The following is a 22,164-nucleotide window of genomic DNA, read 5'->3' as shown; positions in this document are numbered from 1 at the left end:
TGTCTGTTACTACTTTGAACCACTTAAATCCTACTGTCTGTATTTAATAAAATCACTTTTTATTTAGTAATTTACTCAGAGTATGTATTAATACCTGGGGGAGCAAACAGCTGTGCATATCTCTCTATCAGTGTTATAGAGGGCGAACAATTTATGAGTTTACCCTGCATAAGCTTTATGCAGGGTAAAACGGATTTATCTGGGTTTAGACCCCATTGGGAGTTGGGCATCTGAGTGCTAAAGACAAGCACACTCCTGTGAGCTGTTTTTGGGTAAACTTGTAGCTTTGGGACAAGTGATTCAGACCCTGAGTCTGTGTTGGAGCCAGACAGGAGTGGCTGGCTCAGCAAGACAGAGTGCTGGAGCCCTAAGCTGGCAGGGAAAACAGAAGCAGGGGTAGTCTTGGCATATCGGGTGGCAGCTCCCAAGGGGGTTTCTGTGATCCAACCCGTCACAAAGATGTTCCACAAATATAAAATTGTGCCATACAGGAGAGTGACAGCATAGAGGTCAGCTTCTCTCCAGGGACGGTCCAACCCATTAGGTGACCTAGGCGGTCGCCTAGGGCACTAGCATTTGGGGGGCGGCATTTCGGGTCCTTCGGCAGCGGCCGGATCTTCAGCCGCCCTGGTCGTCATCTGCATTTAGGTGGAGGGAGCTGGGCATGGGGACATGGGGAGGGCCGCCTGCAGCAAGTAAGGGGGGGGGCAGCACACAGGGAAACTGCTCCCTGCCCCAGCTCATCTCTGCTCTGCCTCCTCCTCTGAGCACGCCGCCCTGCTCTGCTTCTATCCCTCCCAGGCTTGCGGCGCCAAACAGCTGATTGGCAACGCAAGCCTGGGAGGCAGGAGAAGTGGAGCAGCAATGGCATGCTCGGGGAGGAGGCAGAGCAGAGGTGAGCTGGGGCGGGGAGCTGCCGCACGGCTCCCTGGGCCGGGTGGAGCTGCTGCGGTGGGGGGGGGGGGGCCCCAGGGCGGGGGGGGGGGGGGGCTGCCGGGGGGGGGGGGGGGGCGCCTTAGTTCGGAGAGCTGCCACAGGGCTCGGGGGGGGGCAAGGTGGCAGTTTCGCCTAGCGCGCGAAACATCCTTGCACCCTCCCTGCTTGTCTCACTTCCCTATGTTGACTTCTTGGGCCAAGATTTTGTTTGACACAGAAGCAAACAGAGATCCATCCTACAGAACACAGTGAATATAACATTAAATGAAATAGGATACAAAATAAAAGCTACCACTTAATAATTTATGAAAACAATAACAATTTTGATGTTATTATTCAGTAAGCTGAATCCTATTTGTACAAACATACATGACATTTGGCAATCTTGAAAACAAGTTTTTATCTTGAAAGCACATTTTTGCAGACTTGTTTTCGAAGAGAGTATAATAATCAACATCCACCTGGCAGGAAAATGAAGTCTCTCTGTATAACCTAATATTCTCAAAACTGACTATCTAGCCTGTCCCATCTCGGACTGATAAAGGCAGGTATTGCTGTCTTTAAATTATTCTGGTTCCTTCCTAACATGAAAAATTCACTGGGCAGAAATGGATGGTGGTGTTAAAAAGATCCATAGAGTCAGACAATATAAGGCATCAAGAGGACCTCTCTGTAGTTTGATACAGTGAATTTTAAAAAAGAAAAGTCCTCAAGCTGCCACTCGCACTCTGAGATCACCCAAATGGCAGCATTAAGAACACCAGGACCAGGATGGTGGAAGACCAACTGGAGGGATACAGTAGAAAACATAGGACCACTGGAACACTGGAGAGGAATTGGGGGTGGGGGAGTGGACCAAAGAGTAGGGGGCAAACAAAGACCACAGAAGATGAAAATATGAGAGAGAAAGATTGAAAGGGAAAAATGAAAGGAGAAAAGAACACTAACACATTAACGGGGGAGACAGATGAAGTAAAAATGGGGAGAGGGAGAAGAGATTTAGTCAGGATTAAACATTTGAGAAAATTAATCTGAAGGAAAATACAGACTACAAAAGAATGATAATTTGCATCAAAATATAGGAGAAGAAATGGGGAATAAGAAAAGAACAGGAAAAGGAGGAAGGAAAATAGAAAGCAATGTTGAATTTTTTTTGTAGAAAGTTTGCTTTAGTCAGTGTTTTCTATGCATGCTTTTATGGTGATTTGGCTATTTCCACTAAAATGAATACATAAATAATTGCATTTTCCCTGCCTTTAAATAGAAAGTGGTGATACTCCCTTCTCAGACCCATACCTCTTCCCAGGTCACTGACGAGAGGTGATGATAATGCATTTCAGATCAGACATCTTTTGGAGGCTATCTATTACCCTCTTTGTCTTTAGCCGATTCTCAGTTTAGAAGGAAGACCTTGTCACAGTCACTGGAAGAATGGGAGTGGCTCCTCACCCAAAAAGTCAAGCAATTTTGAGATCTTCCACAGCTGCTGCTATAGAAATTTTCCACAGCTGCTAACTTATCTGTGCCATGACAGTACATTAACTTCCTAATAAATAAGGAGCACAATCTCATTACTTCATAACACGCTCACTGCAGAGCATATGTTCTCCTCTACCTGAAGGTGACCAATTTGTGTTCTATTTTCTAAAAAAATTGCCAACAGTGGAGTAGATTTGTGTACCTTCCTACTAGAAGAAAGGAATGTTTCAAGTAAGCTTGGATCAATTTTCCAATTCTTCTGCACTCATTCTTTAACAATGAGATTTCTTATTCCATCTTTATGCAGTTAAAAGCCCCATTGACTTGAAGTAAAATGCATACATGTGTAAAAACCAAAAAAAGGGCCTCAGAATTTGGCCCACAGAAATTTAGTAAATATAACTAGATCTATTAATTCAATAGGTTAACTTGATAAATACAAGTGAGGAATGGCATTTATTTGTTAACATTTAAAATACAAAATACTCTCCCTGGTATCCCCCAGTTACTCCAAACAATTTCTTAACAATGTCACTAAGTTGTCTTAGACTCCTTCACAGTATCCTTCTAGTGGTGAAAGAATGTCAAAGAACGCATTGCAATGTGAGAGAGCAAAACAATTATTTGATTTGCTCTCTATACATACATCACAGGGATAAATACCAGGGAGAAAGAGGAGTTATTGAAGTTAAGCGCCAATGTGGACACAAGAACAAATGGATATAAACTGGCCATCAACAAGTTTAGGCTCAAAATTAGGTGAAGGTTTTTAGCCATCAGAGGAGTGAAATTCTGGAAAGAGCAGTGGGGGCCAGAAAACTAAGATGCTTCAAAACTGAGCTTGATAAGTTTATGGGGTGGAAAGGATGATGGGACTTTTTACAATGGCATGTGGCCCATCAGTGATTGCCAGTAGCAAAAATCCCCAATGGCCAGATGGGGAAGGCTCTGAGTTGCTACAGAGAATTCTTTCCCACGTTTCTGCCTGGTGGGTATTGACTACATGCTCAGAGACTAACTGATCACCCTATTTGGGGCCGGGAAGGAATTTTCCCCTGGATTAGCAGAGACTCTCAGGGTTTTTCGTCTTCCTCTGTAGAAGGGGACATGGGTCATTTGCATGTTTAAACTAGTGTAAATGGTGAGTTCTTTGTTACTTAAAAGTCTTTAAACCATGATTTGAGGACTTCAGTAACTCAGCCAGCGGTTAGAGGTCTATTTCAGGAGTGGGTGGGTGAGGTTCTGTGTCCTACAATGTGCAGGAGGTCAGATTAGATTATCATAATGGTCCCTTCTGACCTTAAAGTCTGAGTCTAATGTATTCAAGTGTGCAGAGTGCCTACCAAAATGACATTACAAGGTGAGATAAAAATGGTAAAAGGAATTCAATGCAAGTCTTTCATCTACAGTACGTTTTGTTTGTTAAATCAAAATGAAAGGAACAGTGTCCATAGCAATAACAGGAAACTCAAATACAATTACAGTTTTTTGTTTTGTTTTACTTTTTTGAGGGCTTTAGTTTGCATTTGAGCATTGGATCCATCCTTTAAAGGAGAAGGAGAATATGGACAGTGAAGGAAAAACTACTTTTAAAAAATATTATCTGTGATACTTAGCAAAAGTGAAGATGAAAATCATACAACCCCCCCCCATGAAAGGTAACAAAAGTAAAGTTTATTTCATTGTTTTCCTTTTCACAGACTAGAGTTGTTTGAATTCACTTGTGTTGCTTTGAGATATTTTTAACCTGCTAGCTCTTAGACACTTGCAGATGAAGCCTTCAGTCATCAATCACAGTTTTATATAACAAATGGGTTTACAGTACATTATAAATTGGCAATCTTATTTCTTCTAAGGATTAATAATTAATTATTGCTTTTAATGATTACCCTTTCTGTAATATATTATCCTAAGCTTTCCATTATTCCTTTCCTTTGGCTTCAGAAGGCACCTTCAAGGAAGATATTGCCGTCACAAAATACTTCTTAGCCTGTTTCAAACTAATAGCTGTATTTTTGACCTTGCTGGATTTTTTTTTCCTGATTTTTATATGACTGCCAAAGAATATGCTTTCAATTTGCTTCTTACCCTTCTCACTGAAAAGGTACTAGTGGGAACCTTGTTATTTTAACACTGACAATGTTTCATGGTATATGGATTGTCTATTTGGTACTTATTTTTAAAGTGTCCAAAGTTTAGTATGTGGGCAAAAAGATGAATCTGGATCCTGTGGTTACAGCATCAGTGTCTCAGTTGACCACTTGTAAGATGGGGATGATGCATAGATTGAGATATTTTAAGGCTAGAAGGGACCAATCTGAGCATCTGCACAACAAAAGCCAAAGAATTTCACTTGTTTTTTCTTGCATGAAGCCAATGTCTTGTGGTTGAGGTATACAATACTTTTAAAAAGACATCTGTGCTAATTAAAAGACTTCAAGTGATTGAGAATCCACCACATCCTTTAGTGAGTTGTTCCAATGGTCAGTTACCCTATTCTTAAAAAAGTTGCACCTTAACTCTAACCCAAATGTATCCACCTTCAGCTTCCAGTCACTGGATCTTTTTAGGCGTTTGTCCACTAAATTAAAGAGCTTTCTACTGTCAGCAATTTTCTTCTCTGTAGGTGTCTACAGAATTTTATAAAGATACCTGTTAAATTTCTCTGAGAGTCATCTTTTATTGTACCACCTTCTATTGGTGAAAGAGACAAGATTTTGAGCTACACAAAGCTCTTCTTCAAAAGTTGGTCCAAGAAAAGATATTATTTCACCCACTTTGTCCCTCTGCTATCCTGGGATCAACATCGCTACACCACCACCACAAACAACTTTCTTTTTGAGTGAAAAACATGTTTTCTACATGTTGAATCATTCTTGTAGTTCTTTTCTGTATTTGTTCCAATTTTTCAATATCCTTTTTGCAGTGTGGACAAACAAAGTGGACACGGTGTTCAAGTAATCATCTCACTGATGCTGTATACAGAGGTAATACCATCTCCCTACTATGACTCAATATTCCTTTGTTTATACTTCCAAGAATTGCGTTAGCCTTCTTAGACAAAGCATCATACTGGCAGAATATGTTCAGATACTTATCTACATGACTGCTACGTCTTCTTCAGACTTATTGGTTCTGAGGATACACTTTACCAGCAACGAGTTCATATTTTCTTCCAAATCACTGATAAGGTTATTTAATGGCACTGGGCCAAGAACAAATCCCTGGAGGACTTCACTAGAAGCACCACCTTTGGATGATGATTCCACATTTATAATTACTTTTTGAGATCTATCATTTAGCCAGTTAATATATTTAATAGGTGCTTCATTGATTTTGTATAGTGTTTTTTAATCTGAATGTATCAATCCTTTCTCCCATCTATTGTCTATTTAAACTGTAAACTCTTTAGGGTAGGAATTCTCCTTTATAATGTGTTTCTACAGCACCTAATACAAAGGGGTGTGCTCTTCGTTGGGGCCTATAGGTACTACTGTGATTCAAAATAATTCATAAATTATTATTTTTTTGTCTTGCAGTGTGTGAAGTTACAATGTGTAAAACTTATCAAAGAATGATCCACTATAAAACACATGAGAAATTTGCTTTGGTGAATCACTAACACTTTCCCAGCTGTTGGTGCCAACATATGTAGTGTCAGAAGTTTTATGTAATAATGGAATGGAATATAGCTGGAGGGTTGTCATTCAATATTACTTGGGTTAATAATCAACAAAATAAACAACACTGGCAATTCTCAAATGCAAAGTACTGCACATCCATTTTTTCCCCTCAGAAAACATGTGGGCAGAGATCTGAAACGTTAAAAATGAAAAGAATTTTTAAAATTCATGTACAACTAGATTAGCAGTCCTCTTTTAATATTAATTAATGTTCCCTTTTGAAAATTCCCATTAGGTTTTGGTCTAATTTGCATTTAGATCAGGAAAGACTTTGAAAGTGAAGCACAAGTACCAAACACAACAAGCTTTCATCAGAAGATAGGGACTACTTCATTCGGAGATAGCAACACTGCAGCTGCTATATCCTCCTTTCTCCAAAAGCCGCAGGGTACAGTGAAATATCAAAGTTCAACCTTTTAACAAGACGGCTAATTAAAAAGCAAGAACAACAAACAGAAAAAAAATGCAAACCTTTAATGGGACTTGTGTAGTAACTATCAGTGGTTCAGACCTGCATGCATTGAAATCAACAGGAGTTTGCTCATTGATTTCAATTTAAACAAGTGTAGGCCCTGGGTCATTTTAACATTCCAGCTCACAATTGATCAATAAAAAAACATGGTAGAATTGTATTCTTATATTAACAGCTGGCTGAGATGTCAGTAACCTGATCCTGCTCTTTTCAATTTCATGGCAAAACTCCCATTGACTCGATTGCGAGCAAGATCAAGCCCAAGATACTTGTTTCAAGTTCCTCATAAAAACCAAGTCTGACAATGATTGTGTCTTTGGTTATGTACCTTTGAATACACTTAAAAATGTATTCAAGCTTTTTCTTAAATTCAGAAAAAAATTCAAAAGCATCTTTTCTCAATAGAACATGACAGAGGAAATGTAATGATAATGAGACACAGGAGATTTAATTTATGCTACTGAATTTTCTTTCCTTTATCGTTTAAAGCCTGGCTCTTAACACTATTTTAATGGAGTTTTATGATCTAAGATCCAGTCTGTTTAGCTAGTACATCGGCCCCATACCCTGATTTTGGATGTACTCCCAAAGGTGCTATAGTAATATGTATGGCTGCAAGACAGCAGGCAGGTTTCAGCCAGTCACTCAAGAGGGCCTTCATGACTAGCACATGCTGACATGGGGCTCCCTCCATCATCAACTATATTACCACCACCCAAAGAAGCCCACAGATAAACTCCCCAAAAGAGAGTTGCTTACCTTTGATTAGTTCCTCCAAGTTTCCTCCACTAGCCTGGAAAGCAGAAAAAAAAATATTGTAAAAAATATTTCACGCTCTTCCTCAACTGATTATCTTCTACCTATAGGGGATGGAGAGTGATTTGTGCATAGCATTGAAATAAGTAACAGACCTCCTACTAAAGGCACGTCTACAGCTGCAGCAAGTTATAGGATGGTTTTGTGCACTTTTCTTCACACTTTTTAAAAATAAATTTAATTCAAAACTGTCAGGGTGTGTTTATGTGCCTTGTATTGCAGCTGTTCCTCAAAAGAATGGAATTTCTGAATAATTAAGCTATGCTCAAGCTTGCCTAACTAGTGAAGACAGCACGGGCAGGCAGTAAGAATAGCATGTCCCATTGTCCAGGGTACTATCAAAGGTCCATTTGTACAGCTGGATTTTGACTTGGACTATATGTCCTGACTGGGGATTAATGGAGAGTAAGAACTTCCTTTAAACCTTCACACTGGCTGCCTGGAGCTTAGGTCTGAGCACACAGGAGTAAGGAGCTGCATAATCACTTACTACCTCCCACAGAGCAGTAGACTTGGCTCCATCCCCACCTCTTGCAGGCAAGCACAGTTGCACCAGTGCAGGAGTGTTATGATATGCTGCTGATAGGGGCCAACAGCAAGTTACTATCTCCTAACCCCTGGAGAAAGGACTAAGCAGAGGATGAATTCAGGTTCTTACAGGTATGTCACTGTGAAACAATACTACCCTCCTGTACTCCTGGGGTGGTGCAGTTTACACACCAGACTTTGTCCAGGTTTCTGCCTAAAGTCACAAACTATCACTTCGCACAAGTGAAAAACAAACAAACAAAAAACAGTGACATAAGAGAAGGACATAGGTGGAGGAACAGATTTATCACAGTAAAAGCTACGATTTAAAATGTTTTGGGCCATTGCATCAGTCTCCACAGCTGCATGTTGCAAAATCATCAGTTTGTATAACTGGCATTCTCTGCTGAAGAGTATGTTAGCTATAGTAAGGTGTGCAAGTCAGGATTGAGGGTCATTGGCAGAGCTGTATGGAAAAACTTGCCCAGTGAGTACACACAGTGCAGATAATTAAAAAATAAAAAAAGATGCAAAATTGTGCAATGTAAGTAGATTTTATATATATATATAAAATAACTTTACATCCTATGTGGTTTTAAATTATGTTTATTGGGAAAACTAAGGAAGGCATTATGCTTTCGTTCCACACAGAAACAGCGTCTCATTTAACTGAAGAAAAAATCTCTACACCACCCCACTTACCTATTGTTTCAGGCAGTACAATTAGTCATCCCTTTCATACCCTTAGCTCTTAGAAAATTAGATCTTGTCAGCTAAAGATATTCCATCAGGAAATCTGTATTCTGCAGTATACATGATTAGTGTATACTATCAAACTTATGGTATATCTCTTCTGTAAATTTGCTCTAGTGAGGAGTGAACAGTAATAATGCTAATTAGAGTTGTGACATTTAGCTCAACTTGGATTTTGGATTAAGTAGAATAAATATTGTCATATTTGATTAACCTAAATAGTCTCCACTTATGGATATATTTTGTGCTGGGCTTTAACCAGAATTCTTGGAAAAATTCAGGTCGTTAAAGGAGTTTTGTTCTCTATTCACAGCAGAGTTATGCTGGTATAAAATCAGGTAATAATATGAAAAAAAAACCAATGTATAGACTTTCAACGAGCCCATTTTTGACTATCCAGCTCAAGCAACACTTGTCCAGGATCCCTGTCATATGTTTTCAAATCTGTTGTGCTAGTCTAAGCCATTTTCTAAAGATGCAGGTCTAGTTTCCAACCCTTTCCATGCACGCCTTTTAGCATGCCTTAAAACTGCCCTAAAAATCCATATACCCAGGCTGCCAGGCCCTGCCTTAATGCATGTCCAACCACACACTTTTTATTTTCTCCTAGAAAAATTAAAGGATCAGCCTCAAGTCCCTCTTTGCCCTGAGCATTAATTCAACCCCTTTACACATTCCCAAATAGTGTTTTCCAAGGTGCACCACCATTATATTGGTGACCGCTGATGGGACTCTCCCAGCGTACAGCAGTGGCATCAGCTGGTCCAACAACATGATCCTTCTTCCATGCCAACTCAGGCTAGTCCCATCCCTGGATTTTGGTTGCCAACCCTCAAGGCCACTAAGATGTCAGCCTATGTGCATAAAAACCAATCCTGTCCCACAGATGCACACCACCATTTCCATGGACAGTCTTCCAACATCTGGAATGAAATCATAACACATTAATTTTGACTCACCACCCTGTTGCGTGGCTAGAAGTTGCAATATTAAAGGTATGCCACATATGGTAATGGCTCGACTCAACTCAGTATCTATCACCTGTAAGACCCTCCCACCTCCGAATCACTAGAAGGATGACTGATCCCTGGGGAAATGAAACGGAGGAAAGATTTATTAAACGAAAGATAGTACAACAAATAAGTCAGTGATTGAACTTGGAAGAGTGGGCATTGAGCCCAGACCCAATTACCCCTTACAAATATGGGTGACTAACAAAGATGTTGCTATACTTGCAGATGGACCTCTGGACAGGGATAGGCTGTGTGACTGCAATGTCGGATCCCGGACTGCCTACTGCCTAGGTAATGGTCGGCAAGAGGAACACGGAATCTGGATAAACCATGGCTATGGAGCACCTTGGATGGAGATCAGGTAAGCTCTTTTGATGGTATGTTGCCTCTCAGAGTGCACAACCCATGGGCTGCCACTCAGAAGGACAGTCCCACTTCAGGAGTGTTCTCCCCTTGTATAGTCTCTCCCTCAGCCATACCACGTGACCTAGACCCAGTGGTCTTCCCGATCTTTTACAACAAATGACATACAACTCCTTAGAACCCGAGGTCGCACACACGTATTGTATGCTTCCAAATGCCAACACCCGATTGCTTGAATTGCTTCTGCTCCCATACCCAGCTGTACTGCTGCTGTTGTGGCCTCAATTCCGAATGAGTGGGAACCAAATTCCATGGTGCAGAACCAGGCTCACCACCTTCCTGGAGGATAATAGATTCTCCTCGTCCTCCTTGATCACTCATTGACCATCTCAAGTTTAATATCCCTGCTTGTCCCTGCCGGTGTACATCATGCAGTTCCAAGTTCCCTCCACCAGAGCTTGCTGATTCCAAAAGCACCAAAAATTGCTATCAAGAATACTTCTCTGAACAAGATCACCTAGATCCCTGAGAATGTTAACCATGACGGGAAGACAGGACTCCTCCATGGAGCTGTTGGAATGCAACCACCCTGCTAGAAACCTTTGAGATAAAACTGCTGTCTGGATATGGATAACCATTTAACCTACTGATGAACATAACAGCCAGGAGGCGATTCAAGGTTGTTGAGGATGCCAGTTGACAGGTTGCCAGCATCACTATGTACCATAGCACCCGCTCCTCCATAATGGGCCATTTAGTGACCGTCCTTCCTACTCCTGAAATTGTATTAATTCATTAAAATTTGTCTTATAGCTCTGCCATGTTTGCGGAGCCAGCTGATCTCTGCACTACACTGATAACCATCCAACCCCAACATTCCATAGTGTTAGCAGCATCCGCGCAGGTTCTTGGCTGGCTTCTGGTTCCAGCTCCCAAAACCTGAGCCTCTGAAAGTGACGCAAGGTATCTGCTGTGTGAGTAGCAACCCTGGAAAATGTGATAAAGTAGTTTATATTCTCCTATTAGAGCCTATTAGAGGACCAAGCCTTGGAGGGAAAACCAGCAAGTTCAGTACAGACCATTGTGTGAATGGCTCTGCCATGTTGCCCTCAATCCATTCCTGTGGAATCATTTTCTTTACAACATAGATCATCCATTTTTGATATTACATGTCTCCTAGTCCCCATAAAGAGGATCCTAAGCCCCACAGTAATCTACTGGGCTGGGGCAGGGGGTTGGGGTATAGGAGGGAGTGTGGGCTCTGGCTCCTGGTGTGGGCTCTGGGGTGGGGCCAGGGATGAGGGGCTTGGGGTGCAGGAGGGGGCTCCAGGCAGGAGCCAAGGGGTTTGGAGTGTGGGAAGAGATGTGGGGTGCAGGGTCTGGGAGGGAGTTTGGGTGCGGGAGAGGGTTCCGACCTGGGGTATCGGGTTAGGGTACGGGCTCCGGCTGGGCGCCGCTGACCTCAGGTAGTTACCAGTCAACGGTGGAGTGGAGATAAGACAGGCTCTCTGTCTGACCTGGCTCCGCACCGCTCCGGGAAGCAGCTGGCATGTCTGGTCCTTAGGCGGAGGTGTGGCCAGGCGGCTCCGCGCAGTGTGCACTGCCCACACCTGCAGGCGCCACCCCTGCAGCTCCAATTGGCCGTGGTTCACAGCCAATGGGAGCTGTGGAGTCGGCGCTCAGGGCAGGGCCAGCACGTTGAGCCTCCCTGACCCCAGCACCTAGGGACCACAGGGACATGTCTCACTTTTGGGATATGTGTTGAGCTAGAGCAGGCAGTGAGCCTGCCTTAGCCCTGCTGCACCAACAATCGGACTTTTAACGGGCTGGTCAGTGGTGCTGACCAGAGCCGCCAGGGTCCTTTTTCAACCAGGCTGTCTGGTCGAAAACCAGACACCTAGCAACCCTACTGCTCCAGTCCTGCGTCCATGTGGATCCAAGCTGAATTGTGCTGCTGCCTTAGCTTTCTCCCTGTAAATGGTGGCTTCACACTCAGGGCTGCCCCTTTTAAACTCATCCACCCATACGGTTCCCAGGGGATGAGTCAGTGTCGCCAGACTTCCCTTGTCCCCTTTTGCAGCAGTTTGACCTCTCCCCCCTCCAGCCATGAAGCTCTCATTTGACCAGCCAGACAAATTCCCCCCAACTTAAAGATGCAATGCAGTCATTTTGACAAACTTCCCATTTCCAGAATAATTTTGAAAAGAGTTTGAAATTGTCAAAATGCATAAGTGCATGAGTATTAACAGTGAAGTAACTGTTAAGTTCAGATCTGTTCAGAGAGATAGAATGAATAGAGGACATTCAGAGTGCAAATCAATCTCTCTTTACACTCTTCTTATGAAACCAAAAATAACAAGTTTTCTTCTAGTTCTCTCAGAGTTCAAAAATTTTGCACAGCCAGAGTTGGTGTTCAAATGTCTCTGTGCACGATATGTGGGAAGATATGTAAATCTGTGACCATGGTGTACACACACTATCTGTCACCACATACAACAGCTGTTTTCATTTTGTTTCTCACACAGGCCCACAAATATTTTCTTCCGGGCAAAGGAAAGATTAAAATTCACAGCAACTTGTGACACGTATGAATTTATACCTTATGACTGTCCTGCCTATGATTTTCAAGTGAAACAACTGAACAAAATAAAATGCATCTAGTTATCATTAGGGAGTTTGTATTTGAAAGTAAATATTCTAATTGAATTAGAAGTGTTTAGTATTAAATACAAAATATAGGGGAAAACACAGTGATTTTCTTGTACAAAAACGAGCACTTTAATATCAAGGATACCTTCATTGACAAATAGTAATCAACTGTACAAAAGTTGAAACTGGCTATATTAACTTTGCCTCTGGAAAGCAAAAGGAAAGATCAGCATTTTTAATGAATTGGTTTGATTGGACCGGCTAACCTAATGCCAAGAACAAGGAATTGCAGTTAATTGGATTATCCCTAGGGAGAGTGAATTTTAGCTGAGTTAGCAACTAGTTGGACAGGAGGCCTGGAGGATGGAAGCAGCATGGAATATGTTGATTCACAATTACTATTAGTGAGGCCCAAAGATAATGTTTAAGCAAATTTGCTAAAATAGATAGTGCAGGCATGCTTCATTACCTGGGACGGAATTCAGAAAAGTTACTGGTGGCTGTTTAGTTCTAAAAGTACCCTATGGTGAATATACTAGTCATAGTATTCAGAGATTCCAAGGCCAGAAAGGACCATTGTGATCATCCAGTCTGACCTCCTGTATAACAGACCAAAGAACTTCTCCAAACATAGTTCCAAGAGCATATATTTTAGAAAACATCCAATATTGATTTTTAAATGGTCCGTAATGGAGAATCCAGCATGACCACTTGGTAAATTGTCCCAACAGTTAATTATTCTCACTATAAAAATGTTATGCCTTAAGTCCAGTCTGAAAATGTCTAGATTTAACTTCCAGCCATTGGATTGTGTTATATCTTTCTCTGCTAGTCTGAAGAACCCATTATTAAATATGTGTTTCCCATGTAGATACACAGACTGTAATCAAGTCACTCCTTAACCTTCTCTTTGTTCAGCAAAATAGATAGACTCAAGGAGCTCAATCACTATAAAACATGTTTTCTAATCCTTGAATCATTCTCTTGGCTCTTCTGAGAACCCTCTCCAATTTATCAACACCCTTCTTGAATTGTGAATATAAGAACTGGACACAGTATTCCAGCAGCAGTCATACCAGTGCAAATACAATAAATAATAATGTATTGTTTAAATAAATAAATAAATAACCTCTCTATTCCTATTCAAGACTTCTTTGTCTATGCATCCAAGGATTGGATAAACCCTTTTGGTCACAGCATGGAAATGAGAGCTCACGTTCATCTGATTATCCACTATGACCCCGAAATCTTTTTCGGAATCACTACTTCCCAGGATAGAGTGCCCCCATCCTGTAATTATGGCCTACAGTCTTTGCTCCTAGATGTATACTTTTATATTTAGCCATATTAAAAAACACGTTTGCTTGCACCTCTTACCAAGTGATCCAGATCACTCCAGTATCAGTGACTTGTGCTCTTCATTATTTACCACTCCAACAAGTTTTGTATAATCTGAAAACTTTCAGTGATGATTTTATATTTTCTTCCAGGTCATTAATAAAAATGTGAAATAACATAAGGCCAAGAACCTGTTTGATGAGATGATGACGATTCCCCATTTACAATTACATTTTAATACCTTTTTGCCAGCTTTTAATCCATTTAATGTGTCATGTTAATTTTATATTGTTCTAGTTTTTTAAACAAAATGTCATGCAGTACCATGTCAAATGCCTTACAGAAATCCAAGTACATCAACACTATTATCTTTATCTACCAAACTTTTAATCTCATCAATAAAGATACCAAGTTAGTTTGCCAGGATCTATTTTCCATTAAACCATGTTGATTATCATTAATGATATTACCCTCCTATCATTCTTGATTAATCGAGTCACATATCAACCACTCCACTATTTTACCTGGGATAGATGTCAGGCTCACAGGTCTATAATTACCTGGTATGGGCTGGTGTGCCCTGCAACAGTGCCCTGTCTGACCAGGTGGAGCATTGCACCTGAATTCACTGGGGCTGTCAGTCAGTTCCTAGTGCGCAGGAGATTTGAAAACCCCTCTGTTTTGACATCACTCAGGGTAACCCAAGCTCATTCACTCCACTGGATTCCAGCTCAGGGCCCTTCAGATAGACAGACAGTATCAAGACTTGACATCTCTGTCTGTGCCCTGAACTCCTTCCTACCTCCCCCCTGTCATTAGCAGGGTCTGGAGCAGAAAGAAACAGGCAGGCAGGCAGTGGTGTTGTTCAGACAACTGTGGCTTCCTGGTTTATATACTGGTAATGGCCAATCAGTGGGCTGTGAGGGGCCACCATTCAGGCCCTGTAAGGCAGTACTTCCTGTGGAGCCTAGCTTTTCAGTGTCCTTGTAGGAATGCCTAGCCTAAGATTCTAGAAGTGATGTGGAGGCATCAGTAATCTAGCACACCCATGGCCCCAAGTTCTAGCTCTCTGCAGGCTCTTACACTGTAAGGCAAGGCTGCTAATAAGCATTGGCTGATAGTACCAGTGTTAACCCTTTGGGTAGTGGGTTAGCATGGGGTATGTATACCCCTTGACAGACCTCTCATCTTTGGACATGAGCGTTTTCTGAGAAAGCAGTGTTCCTCACTTCTCTGAAGAAGGAATCTACATCCTTATTTTGACAGCTGGTGTGGTGTTCTACTATGGTTGTAGGCTGAGGTACCACCTCATTATTCTTGCATTTGTCTTCTTCACATGGTTCAGCAATTTTAGTGGCCAGTGGTCAGTCAACAATGTCAAGTGATTGCCTAATAGATAATATCTTAGTGTCTCACTAGCCCATTTCACCACAAGACACTACTTTTCAATTGTGTATCCTTTCTCGCAAGGAAATAATTTATGGCTTTAGTATAATACCGGGGGTTCTTTGATGTCAAATTCTTGGGATAGTATTGCGCCTATGCTGATTTCAGAGGTGTTTGTCTGGAGTATGAAGGCCTTCTCTAAGTCTGAGTCTCATACTAGTAGTTAGCTGCACAGAATATTAGATCTTTTGGAAAGCCTCTTTGCATTCGGTAGTTCACTGCACTTTTAAGGCCCTAGTTATTTCAGTTAGGGGTGCCACAAGCATTGAGAATATAGGAACAAACTTTCTATAATAGCCAGTTAGGCCCAAAAAGAACCAGACTTGTGTTTTGGTCTCGGGGGTTGGACAGTCCCACAAAGCTTGTACTTTTGTTGACTAGATGTTTGATCATCTTGCCCCGAGCAGGTACCCCAGATATTGTGTCTTCTTTTTCCTGATCATACACTTAGTGGGGTTTGCTGTGAACCCAGCAGCCTTTAAAGAACTTAGTACCACAATCACCTTCTGTACGTGCGTCTCCCAGTTCTGACTGAAAATCACCACATAGTCTATATAAGTGGCTACATAATCATTATGCAGCCTCAGGAGCTCATGTAGGCATTGAAAGTGGCTACCGCATCATATAAAGTGAAGGGCATGGCTCTGAATTTGAAGAACCCCCATTCTGTGGAGAAAACAGTGTTTTCCCAAGATGCTCTTGGTGGGGGGATCTGCCAGTACCCGCTGGTCAGAGTTAGGGTTGATGTATACTTTGTTTCTCCTAGACTTGTTTCCCAGATGTACTTTCAAGTTGGGGACTGAGAATCTTATCTGTGGTCCTCACTCTGGTTCATAGGGATATGGTGCTACTAGGAGTTTTTCTCTAGCTGTCCTTGGTTTTAACAAGTTAACGTGCTAGATCTGTTTTTCCTTTTTCCAATCTGGCTGACAGACTTCATAATTGATTAAACTGACCCATCAGATAATCTCATATAGGCCTGCCATTTGGCCATTAGTTTTGACTTGTAACTGGGTTATAATACTAAGACATGGTAGCCCAGTCCAAACTCTTTTTAGTCTGCCCCCCTTACTGTAGTTCTGCTCCTGGGCCACTTGAGACTTTTATAAGTTTTGTTTAGTGAAATCTCACTGAGCCTCCAGGAAATCCCTTAGCTGTAGAACATACTACACTGTTCTGGGCATCGTGTTGGCCTGTTCTTTCAAGTCATCCTTCACACGTTTGAGTATTCTTCTATGTTGTCATCCATAAAGGAGTTTGAAAGGTGAGAAACCTATCAGGGATTGCATGGCTCCTTTTACCGCAAAGAGGAGGAGGGGATAGGAGTGCCTTCCAGTGCCAGAGGTCGATATTGATGAAGCAGTTGAGCATCCCCTTCAGCGTATGGCTGAAGCATTCAACCAAGTCATCCATCCATGGGTAATATATAGAGGTGCACAAATTCTGGATTCATAGTAAACTGCACACCTCCTTCACATCAGCTTGCAAGTGAAATTTGTACTTTAATCCATCAGGATCTCCTTGGATAGTCCTACCCTCGCAAATATTTTTAACAACTCTGTTGCTATCACCGAGGCTGTAGTGGCTCTTAAGGGAACCGCTTTGGTGTAGCAGGTGGCATAGCCAATGACAACAAGTATGTATTGGGAGCTTACAGAGCTCTTCTCTATGGGTCCTATATGGTCTATACCTATCCGCTCAAATCAGACTTCTACCAGTGGAAGGGGCTGTTGTACCCATTTAGAGACTAACCATTGGCAGTCAGGGCAGGAAGCACAATATAAATATTTTTTTTTACTTCTTTGTGAATTCCCATTCAAAAGAAGCAGATTAACAGACGGGCAAGGGTTTTTTTTCCCAGCCCAGGTCGCCTGCCATTGGTACCTCATGAGCTAGCTTGAATATTTCCTGTCTGAATATGCAGGGTACAAGGAATTATGTATATTTTTTCCCCTCCAGGTTACCTGCCAGGTGATAGAGTTGGTCTTCCAGTAGCTCAAAACAAGAACAGTTCAGGCCTCACCGTTTCTCTGTCTATGACAGCTATGCCTTCTTCATAGACCCTATATGCAGTGATATATGATATATGTTGTTACAGGATTTATGGCTTATTACAACAATCTATAACCCACAAACAACCCCTCCAGCTTCTTTGTCACCCCATTCCTTTCCCCCCCTATGACTGACGAAGTAACAGACCACTTCATCTTGAATGGTCCCTTGAAATACTTATTAACTGCTTATGCTAAACAATCTGTTCCATCTTGTATTTAGCTGTGACACTGTGAGTACATTTCCCAGACTTGAATAAAAGCCCTGTGTAAGCTTGAAAGCTTATCTATTTCACTAACAGAAGTTGGTCCAATAAAAGATATTCCCTAACCCATCTTGTCTCTTAACAATGATTAGGCTGCTAGTGTGCAGAGACCACTGCCTACCATGTTGACCAATATTGTCTCACTGTTTCCTTGTACTCCCTCATCATCTATATCCATCTGTTGACTCTTGTCTTATACTATGCCTGGTCTACAGAAAAACTTAGGTATACTTAGCTATTGCTCAGGACTGTGAAAAATTTCATGCCCTGTGTGATGTAGATAGGTTGACCTAACCCCTATTGTAGATGGAGCTAGGTTGACAGAAGAATTCTTCTATTGACCTAGCTATTGCCTTTTGAGGGGATGGATTTATGATAGCAATGGAAAAATCTCTCCCATCACTATAGTTAGTGTCTGAGCTGCACCTATGCCACTGTAGTGCTTGTAGTGTAGATATATCCTCAGATTGTCAGCTCTTTGTGCAAGGGACCATCTTTTTGTTCTGTGTTAGTACACTGCCTAAGCACAAATGGGTCATGGTAAATGACTCGGGCTTCTAGGTTTTATGGTAACGCTAATAAATAAATTCATAATAATAATTAATAACAATTGATAATAATATTCTGTTTTCTTTTAAACAACATCTACTTTTATTATCTAAAAAACGAGCGTCTCTCTGATTTCACAAACACCAATTTAACTCCATTAACTTCAGAGAAACTCTGACTAATTCTTATTATTTTTAATTTTATGACAATAGTTTTTAGATGTATTATTGTCTAATAGATTACTTGGTTCATTAGTAATTGTGAAAAATTGAAAAGATAATTTTGTTTCAGAGCAAATCAGGTTTGTTTGTTTTTTTAAATTGGGGAATTACAAATAAAACAAAACAAAACCTCATTTGATATCACATGAAATGTTTCAGTTGACCCAAAAAGCTGCAAGTTTTATTCTGATTTTGAACAGTTTTAAATATTTTTGATTTTTTTAAAATAAAACCAAAGAAAATTTCAAACTAAAAAGTAAAAACATCTCATTTTGAAAATGTTAAAATGAGACAGTTTTTAAGAAATTGTTTTCAAAATGACTAAGGTGGAAAAACTGACATGAATTTGAGCTCCATTTCAGTGATGTTGAACCTGCAATTTTTGCCAAAAAACTTTGTCAAACCTTTTTCCAATGTCTATTTAGAAGCCAACAACCAATGATCCAGGGCCCCACTGTCTGAGACACTGTACACATAGATAATAAAAAGATAGACTGAACGCTCTTTGAAGTAGGTACTAAGTGGGCACACTTAAGTGCATTCCACTTCTTGAGAGAGTATATCACTGGAATTGGTAATAGTGGAATTAGTAGTATTCCTGTATAAGTCATGTGAGTTAAAAATCAGTCCCAATATCCATAATTAACCTTTTGATAATTTCTTATATTCTATTTTTCTAACACGATTGTGGTGAGAATTTGTTGTTGTTCTATTTTTGCAAGAGATTAAAATGGACTTTGGGTTTGCAATGAAAAATCTCATTTCAAATTAGAGATCCCTTCTCTGCTGTAATAGATATTGCCTAGAGAATAGGACCAGGAGAATGTTTTCATAAAAAATACTCAGCCAGGAATCCTTTTATATCTCATATGGGAAAGAGCCCTTATTTTTTTCCAGACTTAAAAAGATGCCTGAATTAATTGCATGAGAAAATTCTTTTCACTGTCATTGCTTTGTGAACTACATTAACTTCAGAATTGCAAGATGTTCCAAAGAGAATACTTTACAGGATTTGGTTAAGGTTTGGCTCTCCGCAATTCCACTGGGAGAATGTGTTATGTTTGTTCACAATACACATGCAGGGAGAAAAAGGAATGGAAAATAGACAGCCAGTAAAATTCAATACAATTGAAATTTGCTCCATAGCAAAGGAGACACCGTGAATATGAAATGAAGTACCAGAAAACATAAAATAAATTGTAAATAAAATACAAGCAGGTACAACATACCTGAGATCAGAAGCTGAGACTTTTATTATGAAAAACTTGCTCAAAACACATACACAATACAGACAAGAAAAGCATGTTTAGCAACCCAATTAGGCCAATTAAAATATTTTTCAGATAAGCATGATGAGAATAAAATATATGCTGGGTACCTGTTGTGACCAAGGCCCTAGTGGGGAGCCAGCTGTGGTCACTGAATTATGGTGAACTGCAAAGAATGGGGAAGACAATCCCCATAAAGCTGGTGGATATTCCATTATTTAGATGTACCAAGCCAGCATAAAACAGCTTCTTTATTACCTTACTGGTTACGCAGAAGTCCAAACAACACAGTTCCCTTAAAGTCATCCAGCCTCAAGCCTCCATCCAGGTATCCACGTCTAATACAATGAACATTTCTGTAAATCTTATTTCATCATATAAAAGAAAAGGCTCTACCAATCCCCAAAGGATTGGACACATTCCCTCTCAGGTTATTGAATATTTCAGATCTTACTCAAATACACACTACAGCCAATTCTTATTAACTAAACTAGACTTTATTAAAAAACAAAAGAGAGAGAGTATGGTTAAAATATCAGTATACATACAGACATGATTTCAATTCATTTAGGTGCAGATTCATAGCGGCGATGGTGAGCTTTGTAGGTCAAGAGATATCCCGTGGACTATCTCTGTATGTAGGGCACCCTGAATATGATATTTGGACCTCAGTTTTGTGACTCAAACTTCCCCTGATGAAGCCTAAGCAGATCTGAGAAGAGAGAATCGGGACCCAAGGATCTTTTATACAATTTCATGTCTTTTAACCAGTTGGAGTTCAAAAGGTAATTACCATGACTTTGAAGGAGGTCCATCACCAGTACTTAGCTATAGAATTAACATAAGCCAATTTGCTTGTTCCTCCACCATTCACAGATTACACTGCTCTACAATTTTTGAGAAGTTGTCTGCTTCAGAGATAAAATGTGCTATTTATTATGTATTTTGATGTGCTGAATTCAAATATGACAATTAAAACAACCGATTGGCTACTGTTTCTAAGATATTTAAGTTTTTACATTTTATGTCTATGTATATTATGTAGATAGTAGAGTTTTAATCATACATTGTAAACCTAGGTCTTTTCATGTGTTTATGGTTGCTTTACATGATAATATTTCACCTGTCCTGTTTATGTAACACTTTAAAAATCAGCCAAAGGGTTATCTAAATAAAATTTATTATGAAACAAAAGGCAAAAAACTATTATGTACATAGTTTAGTCCTATTCAGTGTCTACTCGGTGCTTCTTGGCTTGTCTCTTGTATTCATTAAATGGAGCATCTCTTGTCACTGTCCAGCAATAGTCTGCAAGCATTGATGGGCTCCATTTGCCCTGATAGCTTTTCTCCATTGTTGCAATGTCCTGGTGAAATCGCTCGCCGTGCTCGTCGCTCACTGCTCCGCAGTTCGGTGGAAAAAAATCTAGATGAGAGTACAAAAAATGTATCTTTAGTGACATGTTGCAACCAAGGCTTTTGTATGCCTTGAGGAGGTTTTCCACCAACAACCTGTAGTTGTCTGCCTTGTTGTTTCCGAGAAAATTTATTGCCACTAACTGGAAGGCTTTTCATGCCGTCTTTTCCCTGCCACGCAATGCATGGTCAAATGCATCATCTCAAAGAAGTTCATGAATCTGAGGACCAACAAAGACACCTTCCTTTATCTTAGCTTCACTTAACCTTGGAAATTTTCCATGGAGGTACTTGAAAGCTGCTTGAGTTTTGTCAATGGCCTTGACAAAGTTCTTCATCAGACCCAGCTTGATGTGTAAGGGTGGTAACAAAATCTTTCTTGATTCAACAAGTGGTGGATGCTGAACACTTTTCCTCCCAGGCTCCAATGACTGTCGGAGTGGCCAATCTTTCTTGATGTAGTGGGAATCTCTTGCACAACTATCCCATTCGCAGAGAAAACAGCAGTACTTTGTGTATCATGTCTGTAGACCAAGCAAGAGAGCAACAACCTTCAAATCACCACAAAGCTGCCACTGATGTTGGTCATAGTTTATGCACCTCAAAAGTTGTTTCATGTTGTCATAGGTTTCCTTCATATGGACTGCATGACCAACTGGAATTGATGGCAAAACATTGCCATTATGCAGTAAAACAGCTTTAAGACTCGACTTCGATGAATCAATGAACAGTCTCCACTCGTCTGGATCGTGAACGATGTTGAGGGCTGCCATCAAACATCGATGTTGTTGCAGGCTACAAGATCACCTTCCATGAAGAAGAATGGGACAAGATCCTTTTGACGGTCACGGAACATGGAAACCCTAACATCACCTGCCAGGAGATTCCACTACTGTAGTCTGGAGCCCAACAGCTCTG

This window comes from Terrapene carolina, unplaced genomic scaffold, assembly GCF_002925995.2.
Source record: "Terrapene carolina triunguis isolate 2854851 unplaced genomic scaffold, T_m_triunguis-2.0 Scaffold23, whole genome shotgun sequence".
Taxonomy (NCBI): Eukaryota; Metazoa; Chordata; order Testudines; family Emydidae; genus Terrapene; species Terrapene triunguis.
This window is presented reverse-complemented; position numbering follows the sequence as displayed.